Genomic DNA, 19,177 nt, shown 5'->3' on the forward strand with positions numbered 1-19,177 from the left:
GGAAGATTCTCAGGGACGACTCACACCCTGGACGGTATCTCTTTACTCTCCTACCATCCGGTAGGAGATATAGGAATATAGCCAGCCGTACCAACAGGCTGAAAAATAGCTTTTATCCGTGGGCTGTTAGGCTTTTAAATGGGACATAATCTTATGCAGAGTTGACTTGGGAGGCCGGTGTGTGGTGTAGTTCAGCGTTTCCCAACCTTAGGAACTTGAAGATGCGTGGACTTCAACTCCCAGAATTCCCCAGCCAGCATAGCTGGCTGGGGAATTCTGGGAGTTGAAGTCCACGCATCTTCAAGTTCCTAAGGTTGGAAAACGCTGGTGTAGTTGGTTCACATAGTGTGGTGGGATGGAGGGTTTGTTGTCACTGTGTGTTGGGGGGGGGGAGAGAGCGGGGGGGAGGCTCAGCTAATCTCAATGTACACATGTTGTACTTGGACAATAAAGGTTTATTTATTTTATTTTATTTATTTATTGCTTAACCAAGGGACTCGTAATCACTTAAAAAAAAAAAAAAACTTTCCCTCCACCCGACCCCGCGCCGGTTCGAAAGGGTCCGGGAAGAGAATCCAGGAAGATAAAAAGTTCTATCGCCTGAGAAGGGGAAAGGAAAGAGCCGCTACAGTTGCTTGGGGGGAAGCAACCCATCCCCTCCCAGCCTGAGGCTGAGGAAGCCACACCACCCTGCAGTTTCCAGCAGATGAAAGGGTGGGTAGTGGCGGGAGGGGCGGGAGGGGTGGGGGGGGGAAAGAAAGAAGCGAGGCGGGGGAAGCCGGCCAGCCCAGGGCCGTGACGTCAGGAAACTTTCCTTCAGCGGCTGAGCCCAGAGGCCGCTTTTGCCTCTCACGCCGGGCGCGGGCGCGCGCCCTCCCCCCCACGGTCGCGCGCGCGCGCGCGCGTCGGCTGTCGCTGGGGGTCGGGCTCAAGGCAAAAAGGCGGCTCGCTCGGGGGCTGCAGCTTCGGCCGCTCCGGAGCCGTCCTCTCTTTTCGCCGCATTCGCTCTCCAAACGCCCTCGCTCCCGCTTCTTCTTCTTCTTCTTCCTTCTTCTTCTTCTTCTTCTGGCCAGCGCGCACGCAGGGAGTCCGGGAAAAAATTCCCTGGCTGGAATTCGCTGGAGTTGGACGAAGGGAGAACTTGATGACTTGGCGTTGGCTTCAGGATTCCTTTCGGCGACTGACAGCGGGAGGAGGAGGAGGAGGAGGAGGAGGAGGGGAGGAAAAAGGAGGAGGAGGAGGAGAGAACGGGCGTCGAGGGAACTCTGGCTGGGTTTGTTCTCTTTTTTTTTTACTTTGTCTTCTTCTCCTTCGAGGAAGGGAGGCAAGGCAGGCAGGCAGGCAGGAGCCGGGCGGGAGAGGGAAGTGGAAGAGCTTTGGCCAAGGAAAAGGGAATGGCTGGGCTTTATTTTGTGGCGGCAAAGAGCGCGCGTGCGCTCGTGGCCCGAGGGAAAGCCTGTTGAACGCCGGGCGGCTTTCCCTAAGGATGCTGCGGAAGAGGAGAGGAGGAGGAGGAGGAGGAGGAGGAGGAGGAGGGGAACGCTCCCTCCCCCTCCCCCCAACGTCGCGGGGGGTTTCAGGTTGTTTCTCTTAGGCGCGGTTGCCCTTTCGAAGGCTCGAAACTTTTTCCCTCAGCGCGGGAAGTTTTGTTTTTTTTTTTTTGTCGTTCCCCCCCCCCTCCCCTCCCCCAAATTCACTTCGGTCTCAGCGGAGTCAATCCGGCGCTTCCTTTTGCCTCGCTTCTCCTGCGGCTTGTTGGCCTCACAGAGAGCCCTTCTTCGGATAGCGGCATCTTGCCCCTCCGTTAAAAAGGGGGAAAGTTGGCGCCGTCCTTTTTTTTTTTTTTTGTTTTGCTTTCCGGGAAGAAAAAAAAAAGGAAGGCGCGCTCGGGCAGAGAAAGCGAGGTGTCTGCCTCAAATCCCTTAAGGGTGGTTTTTGCCTTAATCCGCCAGCCTGTCTCCGTCTCCCCAGTTCTTTTGTGGGACTCTTTACAGAGTCCCGTAAAGTAGTGGACCTCTGGGCCAGTTTTTTTTTTTAAATCCCATTTATATCCCGCCCTTCTCCGAAGACTCAGGGCGGCTTACAATCTAAGCACGAATCAAATGTGCTTAGCAATAGGTTCGTCTTAGGAGCCGTTTTCCGACTGCGGTTGTGTGGTTCTTGCCTTCACGAGCGAGAACTCTTGCGCTGAGGGAAATTTACTCATGAGTAAAAAAAAAAAACTTAATGCCTGCGACCGGAAAATCTTGGTGTGAAGTCGCTTTTGCCCGATCCCTCAACTTCGTCAGCTGCGGCGCCGGCGCTTCTTCGTCTGGCGTTAATTGGGGAGCTGAATCTGGTTTTCGGCTGTAGTAGATAGACCCGGCGGCAGCGGTTTCTGCTGCTTTGCTTTTTACGTTTAGACTAGAAAGGTGGCTGGTAGTTATCTTGAGGTAGTAATCAGTGGATTCCTGTGTTTGCAGGCTGCGGTCCAAAAACCAGTGTCGGCAAGTGTCAATCAGGCGGATGTTTTGGTGCTGCTGGTTGTAGAAATACAGTACAACTGGTTGAGCGAAAAGCATTAATGGAGTAGTAACACCTTATTCTCTATTCTGTATCCATGTACTGTGCAAGGGGAGAAGATTTCAGAAAGGGAGAGAGTTCAAGACAGCTCTTTTTTTTAAGGTACTATTTTGGACTATATATGTATTTTTTTAAACAAAAAAAAAGTTAGAACAACTGGTGTTCACTTTTAAGCTGCAATCTTATCCCTAATTTCTTCAGAGGAAACGTGAAAAGATTCTGTATCCTACTACAGTTAGATTTGCAACTCCTAGATAATGGACTGCTGGCATTCATTTTTCTCTTTTGAGGGTGGTGGGAATGACCCATATTTATTATTACATAAATTTGTATGCCATCCTATCCCACAACTTTTGGCAGTTTACAGCAATCAAACAAATAGGACATTACAGCAACCCAAGTAAACTTAATTCCTAAGTGTCCAGTTAAACATAACTATTTTGATCACTTTGTTAGCATTTTTCAAAAATCCCAAGAAATGTTATGTTGCATACATATGTAGACGTAAACTGCTAAATGTTTTCAGTAATATTATCTAATGGATGCAGAACCTCTTAAACTTACATGGAAACTTCAGTTCCTAGGAGTGAAAGTTGTAAGAGTAACCGTATTAATACAAACATAATTTTTTTTAAAAAATCTGAACCGGAATTTAAAGTACAAAAGTTCCTGTGTTCTCAAAATACAAAGTTGATTTGGGGATCAAAAGAAAGATAAATGATACGAGCTTTTGTGGTCCCACAAAAAATGATGGTATGCTGGTTCAGCTAAAGCATTTCACTCTCTGAAGACAAGCCTAACATCACTGCAAACATTAATGAACACAAGTTAGTTTTGCAAAGACATCCAGTTTTGTGGACAAAGGCGTACATGTGACTTCATTCCTTAAAACATAACATATGTGGAGGTAGGGCAGCAGCATCAGATTTTAATTTAAAATGGGCTGCAGTAACAGCTTGAACTTTATTTTCCAAAATTGCATTCAGAACAGATGAGGGAGGGGTAAAAAAGTAGTTTTGAAGAATAGAGTTTTATAATATTTATTCAATTAGTACTGGCATGCATTCTTTAATACTAATTATTTATGATCTAGTAGTGAATTATACGTAATACAATTGTATTTAAATTTCATTTTTGACGCAAGAGATGTCAGTCAGGGTAGAGGAGTACAATTTTGCTCTTGAATGTTTTGGCATTAACTATTTTTTCCTCTGTCTAAGGGCTAACACCGGAGAATGATATATGGGTTGCTGTATTATAAAAGCATTTGGCTTTATTTTTTTCTATAATAGTAGTTGTCATTTTCATTGTAAATATTAACTCAGTTGCCGAAGTGCCTGTAAATCTGTGAACACTATCTTGTCTATTTTGAGAGCAAAAGTCCATGGAGTGGGCCAAGTTGTTCCAGAGAGGAAGAGGTAGCCACTTCTTTGTGAAACTTAAAACATCTGTTGAAGACAAGAATTACAGTGGCTTACTTGTTAATATCTTACCAGGGGGGCCAACTTCTTTTGGCTATAGAATTACCAGGCACCATACAATTAAGTGCTTGCATTGCTGTTAATAGATTTGTTAAATTAACAGGTAGTACTGCATTTCTGTTACTTGCATTTTGATACATGGTGGTACTTAGTATGCATTTGCTCAAACATTTGTCATGTTTTACTATATCCTTGTCATTTTTTTCCAATAAGCTTTCAGATGAAAGGTTCAAATAAAAGCTTTTAAGGCAGAATAGGAAGAACTATAATGTTTTTATACTGCTTACTTTGAAATGAGGGCAGGCAAGTATCCAACTAATATTCTTTCAAGGTGAGGGTGAGATTGTGGGTTCTGTTTTTATACTGGACAAATTCCAGAAACCAGTATGACTTTTTGATTCTGACTCGAGTAGATGAATTATGTTGCAGGCAGCAGATAGTAGCTATTGAAGAAGCTTTTGGTTAGTATTCATTAAGAAAATAACTTTCCTAATAACTAAATTAAAAAACAACGGTAACCTTATTTAACGGTTTTGATCATGCTTTCTACTTGCAGTGGTAAAATCAAAACCGTAGTTGATCGTAACAAATATGAAGCTGCAGTGTCTGCTGTATCAAACATTGCTACTGGAAAACACATGGGATGTTGGTGCAAATTACCAGTAGCTTCCATGGTTCTGTGACCACTGTGGGCTCATTTATTCAATTTAGCCTCTATAGTGAGAGTTTCTCATTCAATCTTGCTCTTTCGAACTCAAGAAATAAATTGTTTTCTATTTAATTATTTTTAGTGAAAGTAGGTTGATTAGTGAGGGCCTAGTAATATATTATCCTTGTTACTCTGCTCATTGCTGAACCAATTCCCAGTTCTGTTAGACACAAAAGGTACAATCATGTTTAAAGAAATACGCCTTTGAAATTAAATCATACTGATCAAACAATCAATTGAAAACTAAATAGAAAGCCACACTAAAGCAATATTTAGGTATAAGTAGGAAATAAGGAAAGTGGTGAAGCTTGTAGTCATGCTTTATTTAAAAACAATCCTTTAATTGGATGAGCTTTGGTTGAAGTTACAGCTTTACAGGTGCCGTTCTAAAGTCTTGTGTTTGGAATATACATTTCACTAAATCTATTTCCCTACACCAATGCTGTTTCTTAATTGATTATCACTACTTGAAAAGATGAGATATATAAATGAATTTCCAGTTCTTGTTATTTTGACAAGAATGACTCTTGGATAAATTATAATTTCTGTAAATGTGGATAATTCATGGAAGGATTCCCACCCACCCCTTGAATATATAACAAAACTGAGCACCAAGAGAGCTACTGATGGCTAAGTACTCAGAGAGCTCAAAGGAATCCACAGCTTAACCAGGAGCTACATATATTCTCTTCTATTGAATAAGTCATCAATAAACACATAGAGATAAACCACATTTACATACCATTCAAAAGAAGCAATAAAAGGTTAAGGAAACAAAAAGACCAAAACACATTCTTTCCAGCAGTCTCCAGATAAGCAGAGGTTAACACCAAGCAGACAAGCAGAAAACAATATTGTAATCAAGGAACTAGCAAGGAACTAGCTACTAATATTGGCAGGGCAATATTACACTCATTAACACTGATGATGTTACGTAGTTGGATGATGAAATGTCTGCGAGCAAATTTCTCACAATTAGCAACCATATTTCTTCAGGAATACTAGAAGCTGGTTGAATCTGGACCATATCTTAATCTACGTACAGTTGCAAGAAAAAGTATGTGAACCCTTTGGGATTACGTGGAGTTTTGCATGAATTGGCCATAAAATGCGCTCTAAACGTCATGTAAGTCACAACAATAGAAAAACACAATCTGCTTAAAATAATACACAAACATTAGCTGTTGTCATGTTTTAATTGAACATAAGATGGAAACATTCACAGTGCAGGGTAGAAAAAGTATGTGAACCTTTGGACTTAATAACTGGTTGACCCTCCTTTGGCAGCATTAACCTCAACCAAACGTTTCCTGTAGTTGCAGATCAGACCTGCACAACAATCTGGAGTAATTTTGGACCACTCCTCTGCACAAAACTGTTTCAGTGTAGCAATATTTTGGGGATGTCTGGTGTGAATCGCTTTCTTAAGGTCATGCCACAGCATTTCAATCGGGTTGAGGTCAGGACTCTGACTGGGCCACTCCAGAAGGCGTATGTTCTGTTCTGTTGAAGCCATTGTTTTGTTGAATTACTTGTATGCTTTGGGTCATTGTCCTGTTGCATCACCCATCCTCTGCGGAGCTTCAGTTGGCAGACAGATGGTCGTACGTTTTCCTGCAAAATGTCCTGATAAACTCTGGAATTCATTTTCCCATCAATGACAACAATCCGTCCAGGCCCTGAGGCAGCAAAGCAGCCCCAAACCATGATACTCCCTCCACCATGTTTTACAGTGGGGATGAGGTTTTGATGTTGGTGTGCTGTGCCTTTTTTTCTCCACACATAGTGTTGTGTGTTTTTCCCAAACAACTCAATTTTGGTTTCATCTGTCCACAGTATATTTTGCTAGTAGTGCTGTGGAACATCCAGGTGCTCTTTTGCAAACTTCAAACATGCTGCAATATTTTTTGGACAGCAATGGCTTCCTCCGTGGTGTCCTCCCATGTATTCCATTCTTGTTTAATGTTTTCCTTATTGTAGATGTGTCAACAAAAATGTTAGCATGTGCCAGAGATTTCTGTAGGTCTTTAGCTGACACTCTAGGATTCTTCTTTACCTCATTAAGCTTTATGCGCTGTGCTCTTGCAGTCATTTTTATAGGACGACCACACCTACGGAGAGTAGCAACAGTGCTAAACTTTCTCCATTTGTAGACAGTCTGTCTTACCGTGGACACATGAACATCAAGGCTTTTGGAGATACTTTTGTAACCCTTTCCAGCTTCATGCAAGTCAACAATTCTTGATCGTAGGTCTTCTGAGAGCTGTTTTCTGCGAGGCATGGTTCACATCAGACAGTGCTTCTTGAGACCAGTAAACCCAAAACAGGTGTATGTTTTTAAAGGGCAGGACAGCTGTCAGCAACACTTCCAATATCATCACACTGGTTGGAGTCAAGGTTGGCTCACTCCTGGCTCCAATTAGCTCTTGGAGAAGTCATTAGGCTAGGGGTTCACATACTTTTTCCACCCTGCACTGTGAATGTTTCCATCTTATGTTCAATTAAAACAAGACAACAGCTGATATTTGTGTAGTATTATTTTAAGCAGACTGTGTTTTTCTATTGTTGTGACTTACATGACGTTTAGAGCGCATTTTATGGCCAATTCATGCAAAACTCCACGTAATCCCAAAGGGTTCACATACTTTTTCTTGCAACTGTAGCTTAATATGTACTCTATATTTTATACATAACATACACACATACATATTATACATACCTTAAAATATGGCTCAAGAAGATAGACTAATAGATAATAATTTAGGCATCAATCTAAGCCAAATTGATTTTATTGCATCATATGAGTCCCATACTTGCCTCAGCTCCTGCAAACTTAGCAGTTCAAAAGCATGCAAATGCAAGTAGATAAATAGATATCCAGTGTTCCTGTACAACTATTAGGTGTATAGTCATGCTGGCCATATGACCATGGGAAGTGTCTTCAGACAATGATGGCTCCCTCGGTTAAGAACCGGGGATGAGCACTGACCCCTAGAGTCTGACATGACTGGACAGGGGAAACCTTTACCTTTATGGAATGGTGGGATTCAAATATGTGAACAACCAGTTCTCTGTGTGGATGCTGCTTCTGGAAGTCCATTCTGGGCCTGTGCAACAAAAAATTAGCTACTGGTTCTGCCAAAGTGGTGCGAACCATCTGAATCCCACCACTGCCTTTATGACCCAGTTGTTATGATTCATAATCTATAGTTTGTAACTGAACATATTATAGGAAGCCAGCCAAGAGTAACTCATTCAACAGAACCTGCTTAAATAAACTCTGGCTTAATGAGATATGTATATCAATTCAAAACTTTCTTTCCATTAGATAACTTGAAAAGGATACATTAGGGTTTTTCCCTACTGCCAAATTATAGTGCTAGCCACCCATTTTTGAACTAGGAGAAAACAAACTAGCCTTTTGAGTGATCCATATTCAGTCTCTGCTGGCAATCACTGCTAATCACCTGATTCCCTTCCTAGGTGTCAAAATTTATATACTGCAAGGCTGCCCTTGGACAGGGTTGGTATAAGAAGGGAATTGCATTGCAACTGAAGATGATTTAAATCATTTTCATTCATGGCCTGGGCTTAGCCTGAAGGTTAAAAAAATGTGGCCAGTACACGTTTGTGCAAGGTTTAGGTGCAAGCACAGGTAAGGTAGCATGGAGCAGAGAAAAACACATATGAACTGGAATGCTCAAATGTTATTTTTATTTTTTGGCAATGTGTTCATTCACATTTATTCTATTTCAATTGTGGCAGTTATTTATATTAGGGCAAAATGTGTTTTTATGCTTCTAGGTTGCAAATGTAAAATTATTGACTAGCAGACAAGATGAATCATTGTTCTGTTTTCTTTCATAATATTACTACAGACAGGTATTGAAATTATTAATAGGATCAAGACAAGCAAAGTCTCACTATTTCAATCAATGCACAATTCTTTGCTGGATAATTTTCAGAATATATGGTTGTGTTTAAAGAAGAATTATGGGGTAAGCAAAGCTATCAGTTTGGCTTTCTCCCATATTTAATTTTTTTTAAGCCAGGTCTCTTCCATTTTGCTTAGGATACAAGTTTGTAGGATAATTTGGTATTGATAATATTTTTTTAAAAAAATCAAAAATATTAAATACATTTCCACCCACCTGTGTGTACATATTGATATTCAAGAAGGCTAATGTAGAGCAGTGGGCTAATGCCTCCTTAAGTAACACCAGCTGCCTGCAATTAGTGCAGGTTCGAGTCCCACCAGGCTCAAGGTTGACTCAGCCTTCCATCCTTCCGAGGTAGGTAAAATGACGACCCAGATTGTTGGGGGCAATAAGCTGACCCTAATAAGCAGGCATATACATAGAATGAAGGCTATTGCTAAGCACATTGATTTGTGCTTTAAATTGTAAGCCGCCCTGAGTCTTTGGAGAAGGGCGGGATATAAATGGGATTGAAATAAAAAAAAATCAGTAGGTGTTTACCTGAAGCCTGAAAAGAAAACATTCTTAATCTAAAGCAGAGCATCTTTATGAGTGATTACCACAAACAAAACTCAACAGAGACTATCTGAGACACTTTCTCCCCTCTGAAACAAGGCAGATGGAACCCCAAAGATATATAGTCTGATGCAGGAGGAAGACTGTTCTCAGTATGAAAAGATATTGGAGATGTTGCACTGAGCCACAGTGGATTTATTTATATCTTTGGGATTATAGTTTGTGTATTTCTTGTTTAGCCTAGTCTCTTGCCTTGTGACTCAGCTGAGATTAGAAATACAATTCTCCAAGTTGTAGCACATGTTTCTAACCACAATGTTTTGTCAAAAAACATTTGTGACCCTAAAAAGTTAAAGCAGTGAGACTCTAGATATCCCCTGAGATATCTTCCATATGGTGCTAACCCGGAATTCTTCATCATCCTGGCCTGCTTTATTCCTTTTTTCCTTTTCCTTTGCTCTTAGTGCTGGAATCCTTGGTTTTCTTTTCCTTGTTTATCCATGAGGAGAAAAGAAGAAAGTCCTTTTTTTTTTGAGTTCTCTACTAGCAGCTGATTAAAAGCGGTGTTGAATAAACACCGCTTGGATGGGCAGCTCTTAATATGCTCACTACCTCTTCAGCAACACCATTACTGCCCTTGCAGAATGTGCCACAAAGAGATTGTTTTGATATAATGTATGTTTTCATTCATGGCCTGTTGAAATTTCATTCAGTTCCAGTGAACTGAAATCTAGCTACTCATCAGATGGTTGGTGTGCGTGCATGTGTTTGTGTGTTATTAAGGAGAATAAAGAACTGCACAAGTAATGGTACAAATGTAGCTGAGGAGACTAAACCCATAGCAGTGCCCCTTAATCTCTTTCATATGTGCACAATTTAAAGCAAAAATGCCTCTTGGTTTTTTTCTTTTTTTTCCCCCTTTCAGTTTTGCTCACAAAGAACCTCATCATGGAAAGTATGCATTTCAACATTAATATTTGAATGTTGTAATAGCATACCTGTTTGCAAATGTAAAGAAGGAATTTGTAGAAGCTACTTATTCAGCCAGAATTGTACTGTTACTCATATCACTGCGTGCCAAACAATAATTGTTCTTAATTATTAACAGTTGTTTCTGCTCTCTGTTATGATACAGTCTTAGAATGCATTGCTATTGACAATATAATGAGTGCAAAATGTGGAAGTTCATAAATGGGTAGATAACATTTATCTGTTATTCAGACAAGAATATATTATGTAAATTGCCACTTAGGGGTGTGTATCCATTCAGACGCCCTAATGTTAATTTACTTATTTAATTAGCTTAATTTTCAAATTTGTTTTCACCTAAGAGAAGTTCAAAACAGTTTACCAAAAAAATAATAAAACAGGAGGTAAATGAAACTATATCAATAAAACCACTACTGCTTAGATTCAGTAAATTCAAAAAATTAAGGACAAATTCATTTAAAATAAAAATATGAAAATCAAAGGCATTCTGAAAGGATCTGTTCCTGGAATAGTTTTTAATTTCGTAAATGCCTGAGTGAAAAAATATGCTTTTGGTTTTCCCGGGCAGGATGTTTTTTTATTATAATTATTTTTCTTAGAATTATATCCCACCTCTATTTTGTACAACATAATGTAGCATACATAATCCCTCCCCTCCTGTTTTCCCAAAACAATAATCCTGTGAAGTGAGTGATTGACCGAAAGCAACCTACCTACTTTTTATGCCTAATGGAGGACTAGAACTCACAATCTCCTGGTATCTAATCCAGCACCTTAACTATTACATTATATGGGTTCTTTTAGCATTTCTTAGGAGGAGGTCATAATTGCAGGGGTCTTCAAACTTGGCCCTTTTATGACTTGTGGACTTCAACTCCCGGAATTCCTCAGCCAGGCATGCTGGCTGAGGAATTCTGGGAGTTGAAGTCCACAAGTCATAAAAGGGCCAAGTTTGAACACCCCTGATAAATGGGTTGCTGTTTCTAGGAAGGACCTGTTCATTCATGACTGTCACCCTGTGACTCAAAATCACCAGTGGGACTGAGAGTAGAAGAACCTCATGCATGTAGTCCTTGACTTACGAATACAATTAAGCCTAACATTTCCATTGCTGTGCAAGTTAGTTAAGTTAGTCCAGCCCCATTTTATGATTTTTTTTGCTTTGATTGTTATGCAAATCACTGAAGTTATGTAAATCATTAAGCGAATCTGGCTTCTCCCAGTAGGTTTGCTTGTCAGAAGTTCTCTAAGAAGGTTGCAAATGACAATCCCAAGAGCTGGGATGCTGCAACCATCATAAATACATGCTGGTTGTCAAGCACCCAAAGTTTGGTCACGTGGTCGTGGGGATTCTCCAGTGGTCATAAGTACCAAAACTGGTCATAAGTCACTTCTTTCAGTGCCACTGTAACTTGAATGTGTCAAGTTTCCAACGTATGGGCTTTTCAAGTGACTCTGAGGCATTGTTTACCTTGAAAGTCCTTTATTAGCCTAATACACCGGCAAATGCTTGGTCGAAGGAAGCTGGAATCTGAAATCTCCGCCCCCTTGCACAATATATTAAAACACAATTCTCCACCTTTCTAATTTTGTCATTAATCATATTCTTCAATTAATTTAAAGAATCAGTTTCCCTTCCATTAGAAAACCCACCAAGCTGGCTTCCGGTTTGCGCGCACGGTGCTGGCAGACGTGCCGGGAGAATCTCTCCCACTGCCATCCAGTCTTACTCCTTCAGAGGACCCTGGAAAGGGTTAAAAGTCACCCTGGAGGGGTGACCACCGCGAGGAGGCCAGCTCCTTGAGATTGCGGAAAGGCGGCAGCCCTCTGTTTGATCCAGAGTACTCCTCTGGCCAGAAGAAGAAGAGATCGGCCATTAATATGGCCGATCACTAAGTCGTTCCCTGCCGAAAGCCACAGCACTATCTAAGCACAACGAAGCAATCTGGAGGATTTGGGTGAGACCTTACCCCTCTTACTTCCCTAATCTCTTTCCTGTGGGACTTTCTTGGAAAATTCTCCCCCCTTTTCAAAAATTCAGCAGCTGCCTACCTGGGGATGTATAACTTTAAAGCCTCAAAAGAATTAATTAAGCTATTTTATTTTGGATTTTTGAAATTTTTGGGTAACTAAAAAAGGCATATGCTACTGACTACACTTATGCACATATGTAACATTTTTTGCTTGGATACATGATCACTGCTTGTCCAGTGAAAGTGTGACTGAACAAAATTTTAATGTACAGATAATACCACCAGAAATTATTTTAGCCTTTTTAATAAATGTTATTGATGTTAAGCTCACCATGGAAAATATCATACCGTATATTGTTATGTATATACTACGTTAATTATTTAAAGACTGAAGTGCAACATAACTAGATTCTAAATACCGTATATACTTGAGTATAAGCCGAATTTTTCAGCCCACTTTTTGGGCTGAAAAATTCCACTTCGGCTTATACTCCAGTCAACAAAAAAACTTACCAAGGACTTGTGCGCGGCCGAGGCTTTGGAGCTTCCGGGATCGCGCTCACCTCTCCCAAGCCACCGCCGTCCGGAGACCTGACGAAGTTTGGGGAGGTTTGGGGAGGTGCGCGCGCACCTCCCCAAACCTCCCCAAACGAAGCCGGGTCTCCGTTCCTCTGCGCCCTGCCTGCCTGCTTCTTTCCACAGCGGAAAGAAGCAGGCAGGCAGGGCTCGGAGGAACGGAGACCCGGCGACGTTTGGGGAGGTTTGGGCGCCTCTCCAAATATCCCCAAACGTCGCCGGGTCTCCGTTCCTCTGCGCCCTGCCTGCCTGCTTCTTTCCACAGCGGAAAGAAGCAGGCAGGCAGGGGGCGGAGGAACGGAGACCCGGCGACGTTTGGGGAGGTTTGGGCGCCTCTCCAAATATCCCCAAACATCGCCGGGTCTCCGTTCCTCTGTGCCCTGCCTGCCTGCTTCTTTCCACAGCGGAAAGAAGCAGGCAGGCAGGGGGCGGAGGAACGGAGACCCGGCGACGTTTGGGGATATTTGGAGAGGCGCCCAAACCTCCCCAAACGTCGCCGGGTCTCCGTTCCTCCGCCCCCTGCCTGCCTGCTTCTTTCCGCTGTGGAAAGAAGCAGGCAGGCAGGGCACAGAGGAACGGAGACCCGGCGACGTTTGGGGATATTTGGAGAGGCGCCCAAACCTCCCCAAACGTCGCCGGGTCTCCGTTCCTCCGCCCCCTGCCTGCCTGCTTCTTTCCGCTGTGGAAAGAAGCAGGCAGGCAGGGCACAGAGGAACGGAGACCCGGCGACGTTTGGGGATATTTGGAGAGGCGCCCAAACGTCGCCGGGTCTCCGTTCCTCCGCCCCCTGCCTGCCTGCTTCTTTCCGCTGTGGAAAGAAGCAGGCAGGCAGGGCACAGAGGAACGGAGACCCGGCGACGTTTGGGGATATTTGGAGAGGCGCCCAAACCTCCCCAAACGTCGCCGGGTCTCCGTTCCTCCGCCCCCTGCCTGCCTGCTTCTTTCCGCTGTGGAAAGAAGCAGGCAGGCAGGGCACAGAGGAACGGAGACCCGGCGACGTTTGGGGATATTTGGAGAGGCGCCCAAACCTCCCCAAACGTCGCCGGGTCTCCGTTCCTCCGCCCCCTGCCTGCCTGCTTCTTTCCGCTGTGGAAAGAAGCAGGCAGGCAGGGCACAGAGGAACGGAGACCCGGCGACGTTTGGGGATATTTGGAGAGGCGCCCAAACCTCCCCAAACGTCGCCGGGTCTCCGTTCCTCCGCCCCCTGCCTGCCTGCTTCTTTCCGCTGTGGAAAGAAGCAGGCAGGCAGGGCACAGAGGAACGGAGACCCGGCGACTGTGTATTCAGGCTTGCAAAATGGCGGATCGAGCCTCTGCTGGCGGCAGAGGCTTGCAGAACGGCGGATCGGCTTATACTCGAGTCAACAACTTTTTCCAGTTTTTGGGGGTGAAATTTGGGGTCTCGGCTTATACTCGAGTCGGCTTATACTCAAGTATATACGGTAATCTATTTTTCAAAGCACACAATAGTCCAAACAGTAAAAGTAAAGTCCAAATTAAGAATATTTCATTCTTAAAAATTGTTTAATTTAAAGTGGTTTAGTTGTAATAGATGGTTATAGATTCAAAATAGTTTTCAAGAGTGTACAAAAGATACTATTTTTTTTTCTAGCATCAGCTAAATTAGACATATTACATTGAGAAAAATGTTTCTCATTTCTTTCCTGTTACCTTAATTGATTTCATTGCTGAGATGTTTATCTTCCAAAAAACAGAAGCAGATGAAAAATGTGAGGTTCTTTCCTTGTTGTCTTTTTTGAATTAGCTGTTTTAGATTCTAAAAGTTTAGTTCCTAAAGAAGTAACCTTATAAATAAGTTTAATGTCCTCCTCTAGTGCAGGGTAGGCAACCTTGGCTCTTTTATGACTCAAGGACTTCAACTCCCAGAATTCCTGAGCCAGCATGGCTCAGCTTGGAAACCTCTCTCTTTCCCTCAGCATGGCTGACTCAGGATTTCTGGGAGTTGAAGTCCACGAGTCATAAAAAAGGTGCCGCAATGCCGTTCTGAGCGTTCTATGAGAAAAAAAGCCCTGACAGCAACTACAATCTACTGAGAGCCTTAATGCCCAAACTTTGATCTCAGCTATACAACCTACAATCCAACAAATAACAGAAGCTGAAGAAAGCAATATTAAAATGGAGGATGCCAAAGACCCTCAAATACAGTACATTAATCCTCTAACTAACCAAACGAAAATTACAACATTAAACATGACCTCTTATCTAAGCCAGATGGATTTGAAAGGAGAAGATCAGATTGAATTAATAACAACTGTACTACGCCAAAAAAGGAGATTGGACTTATTAGAATGAAAATTTAATGCCTATAAAGGGGTCATTTTCTTTCAAAAATTGATAATTGGATGGCCTCCCTGGATTCAAACAACGTGTGTAGGAAGAAAGGGAGACACATTTAAGAAGTTAAAGGCAATGGTATGGAAGCCTGCCTGGCACAAGAAGAAAGCGAGAGTTAGATTTAAAAAAATGATTTATTGCTTTGTTGTTGTTGTTGTTGTAAATGTGGGGATTGGCAATAATAAAGCTCAAATTCTCTTTTAATGTGCCAAGGGGAACTGTTACAAGAAGTAAACTGATTTTATATTTAGGATTTAGATTTTTAAGGGAATGAAAATTAGCCACAAACAATAAAACATACTTTGTCAATTATAGATCAACTGTAAGGATGATAAATAGAATATGTATGCATTTTAGATAGGGAAACTATTATATAATGAAATAGATTATTAGAATATAACTTTGAATTATATTATAGATTTTGTAATGACATAAAAGATATTTTAACAATTAATGAAATACTAAGAGGATAAATGGAATATACTTGTTGTAATGTTAGAGCTTAACTTTTTTATTCTTTTTTATGGCTTAAGGGGAATTTTTTAAAAGATATACACTGATTTATACTTAATTTTTAGACTTCTAAGAAAAAGAAAGCTACTTATTAGAACTGATTTATACTATTAAGATGTTAAACAGAACAAACGGTATAAAATAAGAATGCATTGAAATGAACAATGTATCTATTTTGGACAGGATAGTTACTATATATTGAAGTGGGGAAATGTGGGTTACCCGAAAACTAAGTTTTCATTTATATATTATAGGCTATTTTGGAACATCTTATTGCAATTAGGTAAAACTCAAAAACAGGACATGGATATGTATAAGTGAAAATACTTTGAAAATTGTTTTAATTGATTGTATTACAACTAGAAATGTATTAATTTGATTATTATTTTTTTACAAATAAATCTTCATTTACATTTCATGTTAAAAACACACCATACACCAACAAAGACAAAAAAAAACCATTTACAATATACAAAAAACGAAGAAATCAAAAAATTGAAAACCATTTCAAAAATTACACATTATATCTACTTCTAAACTAACAATTATATTCCACTCATTAAGTCTCTTATAACCATCCAACTCCAAAGCTTATTCATTAACAAAGACTATATCACTTCATTTTTGACCAACCTCCAAGCCACCCTCATTTCTTTAATCTTTTATCCATCCAAATATACCATTTATTCCATGATAGAATTTGATTTGATTAATTTGACTATGTTATTATAACTAAGGGAATTGGAGAGGGAATTTTTGTTGATGTAATTTGAGCTATTTACAAATGATTTTGTTATTTTATATTGTTTACGTTTAACTACCCAATCACCGTATTGCTTCATAAAGATCTGGATGTAAAATTTTAAAAAAAATTAATAAAACTTGTATTTAAAAAAAAAGGAAAACCCGCCAAGCTCTTATCTTCTTTAATTTCAGATAGCCTTGAGGAACAATCCTCTTCTTCCCCCCTCCCAACCTTAATCCATTCTCTTAAAGCAATACACAAGTTTAACATATGAAATGGCTACTTCTTCATCTCTTGTTAAGCAATAACATTCGATGTTGGCCACGTTGATAGAATGATTGTGAGCTGAGGACTATCTGTAGATGGTATGGCATTACAGGAGTTTTGGGATTCCTAGCAGTTAGGGATGGCAGGACAGGTGACACAAAACAACAACCTTCTTGTTCTGTCTTTGCAACCTAACATGAGATAGAAACTCTCTCAAAAATGTAAAATATTCAGAGGTTTTTTAAGTTTACTCGTAATTTCAAAGAAGGTTTTGCTTATAGATTGAAACTTTTCTTAGTATCTTGAGTCTCTAAGTAAAGTCTAATTAAAGAGATCACAAATCCTGGAAATTGATACGAATAAAAACTCGGGGATTATTGCGCCTCTGTATGCAAGTGCTACCTCAGTTTGGAATCTGAAAAAGAAATAACCATTCCATTCTCTGAAGTCAACTGTAATTCTCTTAAATGGTTGGAACAGAATGGAATAATTGGGCAGAATGGTGCTTGCCCAAGTGCTTTTATTTTTTGCATCACTATGAAAAAATTGGGAACCAGGGGTACCTGGGTACTCTCTCATTTAGAAAGAGTACTACCGGTAAGTCTTCTCTGACTAGTTTTTTTTTTTTTTTAATTTTTAATTCCATTTATATCCCGCCCTTTTCCGAAGACTCAGGGCGGCTTACAAGCTTAGCAGTAACCTTCATTCTATGTATATGCCTGCTTATTAGGGCTTTCACACACACCCCCAAGCGGCATTATTACAAAGTCAGCTTAATTGCCCCCAACAATCTGGGTCCTCATTTTACCTACCTCGGAAGGATGGAAGGCTGAGTCAACCTTGAGCCTGGTGGGATGCGAACCTGCACTAATTGCAGGCAGCTGGTGTTACTTAAGGAGGCATTAGCCCACTGCTCCACCAAGGCTCCTTTGACTTTAGTTTCAGTGTTACCTTTTAATATCTTCTATCACTTCTTTACCAGATGGAAAAAATATAAGAAAATGTTCTTCTTTCATATATGACTGTTGTGTAGTTTAATGATATTTTTAAATTAATTCAAATAATCTGTTATGTATTTATCGTTTAAATATATTCCCCTCACATTCATAAGGGAATCCCGGCAGCCGTCAAAAGGCTGCCGCGGCTTTTCCCCCCCACTGACGCGGCAAGCTGCCGATTCTGACAGCTGTCAAACTGCCGCGCAAGTGCAGTACACTGACAGCTGTCAAACCGGCCGCTTCTGACAGCTGTCAAACTGACGCGCAGGCGCAGTACACTGACAGCTGTCAAACCAGTCGGACCACGCATGCGCAGTCCAGCCGGAGCTGTCAAAAGCTGCCAGCTGGCCCCAGCAACAACCCGCTGTCAGCCGTGCCTGCCTCAGCCGGTCTCTTCCGATTGGACGACGTCGCGTGGCGGGAGAACCCCGCCAGTTTATTGGTTCTGTTATAAGTTGTTGCTGTTACTGTTCCCTATAAATAGGGGGGATTCCCTGCGGTGCCTCGCCTGGGACCTCTGCCCTAAATAAACAAGTTAACCATGCCTACTGCCTCCTGGTCGTCCTTCGGTACAATCCATAATCTATATACTTAGCCTATGTATCTTAGATATATTACAAATGCAGAATTATATAAATCACTTCCAGAACTTTAGAAAACTTCTGGTATGTTTGGAAATGTGATAGAAATTTAATTGGATTTAGAGGTTTTGTTTACATGCCTTGGATTTAATTTTGCAAATATCCATAATAATACTGATTAGAGTGCAGCTGCTGAGTAATACTGTTTACAGATTAAAACATGCATTTGGAGATCCAATGGGCACAACCCTCTTAGCCTTTTATAGGTCCTTAAAGACTTGGCTGCTTCTCTGGGAGTTTGGGCTGGGAAACTGAGCAAGCTCTCCTGCTTGATTGATTGATTGGTTTGTATTGTTCTTTTCTGTAACCGGAATGATTTCTGTGACCTCAGACACTTGTTACAGTATTTGGACTGTTGATTGTTTGTGTTGATTTTGAGCCTTGTATGCTACTCCCAATCATTATCATGAGATGAGCAACTATATAAATCATATATATCAGGGTTTCTCATTCTTGGCAACTTTTAAGATGTTTGAACTTCAACTCCCAGAATTTCCCAGTCATCAAGGTTGAGAAACATTGACATATATCAATATCAATGCCCAACCAATTTTGTCTTAAATTTTGGAAGTCTATAGTTTTACCATGGAGAGAATAGTTAAAGTCCTTGAAAACACACGAGCTTTTAGCCAAAAGGATGAGAAGCAGTGAAATAACTGAGATAAAACAGATTTACTAGATTGGATGCATTATCAAAGTTACTATTAATTTCAACCTAATAAAGCAGCTCACCCATGAATGATATGCATCTGGGAACATCCCTCTTCAGTCACTTGGCTTATTCTTTTGCATCTGCAAAGGAACAAGACAGGGAACTAGTGTTAAATATACATTTTCCATTGAATATGAGCAAGATACTGTAACTAAATCAATTG

The 19,177-nt window shown here is 41.1% G+C and overlaps 1 protein-coding gene across 1 annotated transcript in view; it reads left to right on the top strand.

The window, feature by feature from the left end:
* The first annotated feature begins 985 nt into the window (after nt 1-985).
* GULP1 (GULP PTB domain containing engulfment adaptor 1) overlaps nt 986-19,177 on the top strand; it is a 149,172-nt gene continuing 130,980 nt past the window's right edge. Inside the window, exon 1 of the mRNA XM_083350525.1 lies at nt 986-1,273. The gene's annotated coding sequence lies outside the window, so the exon portion shown is untranslated. The remainder of the gene's footprint in view (nt 1,274-19,177) is intronic.

The sequence above is a fragment of the Vipera ursinii genome, assembly GCF_947247035.1.
Source record: "Vipera ursinii genome assembly, chromosome: 1".
In the NCBI taxonomy this organism is placed as follows: domain Eukaryota; kingdom Metazoa; phylum Chordata; class Lepidosauria; order Squamata; family Viperidae; genus Vipera; species Vipera ursinii.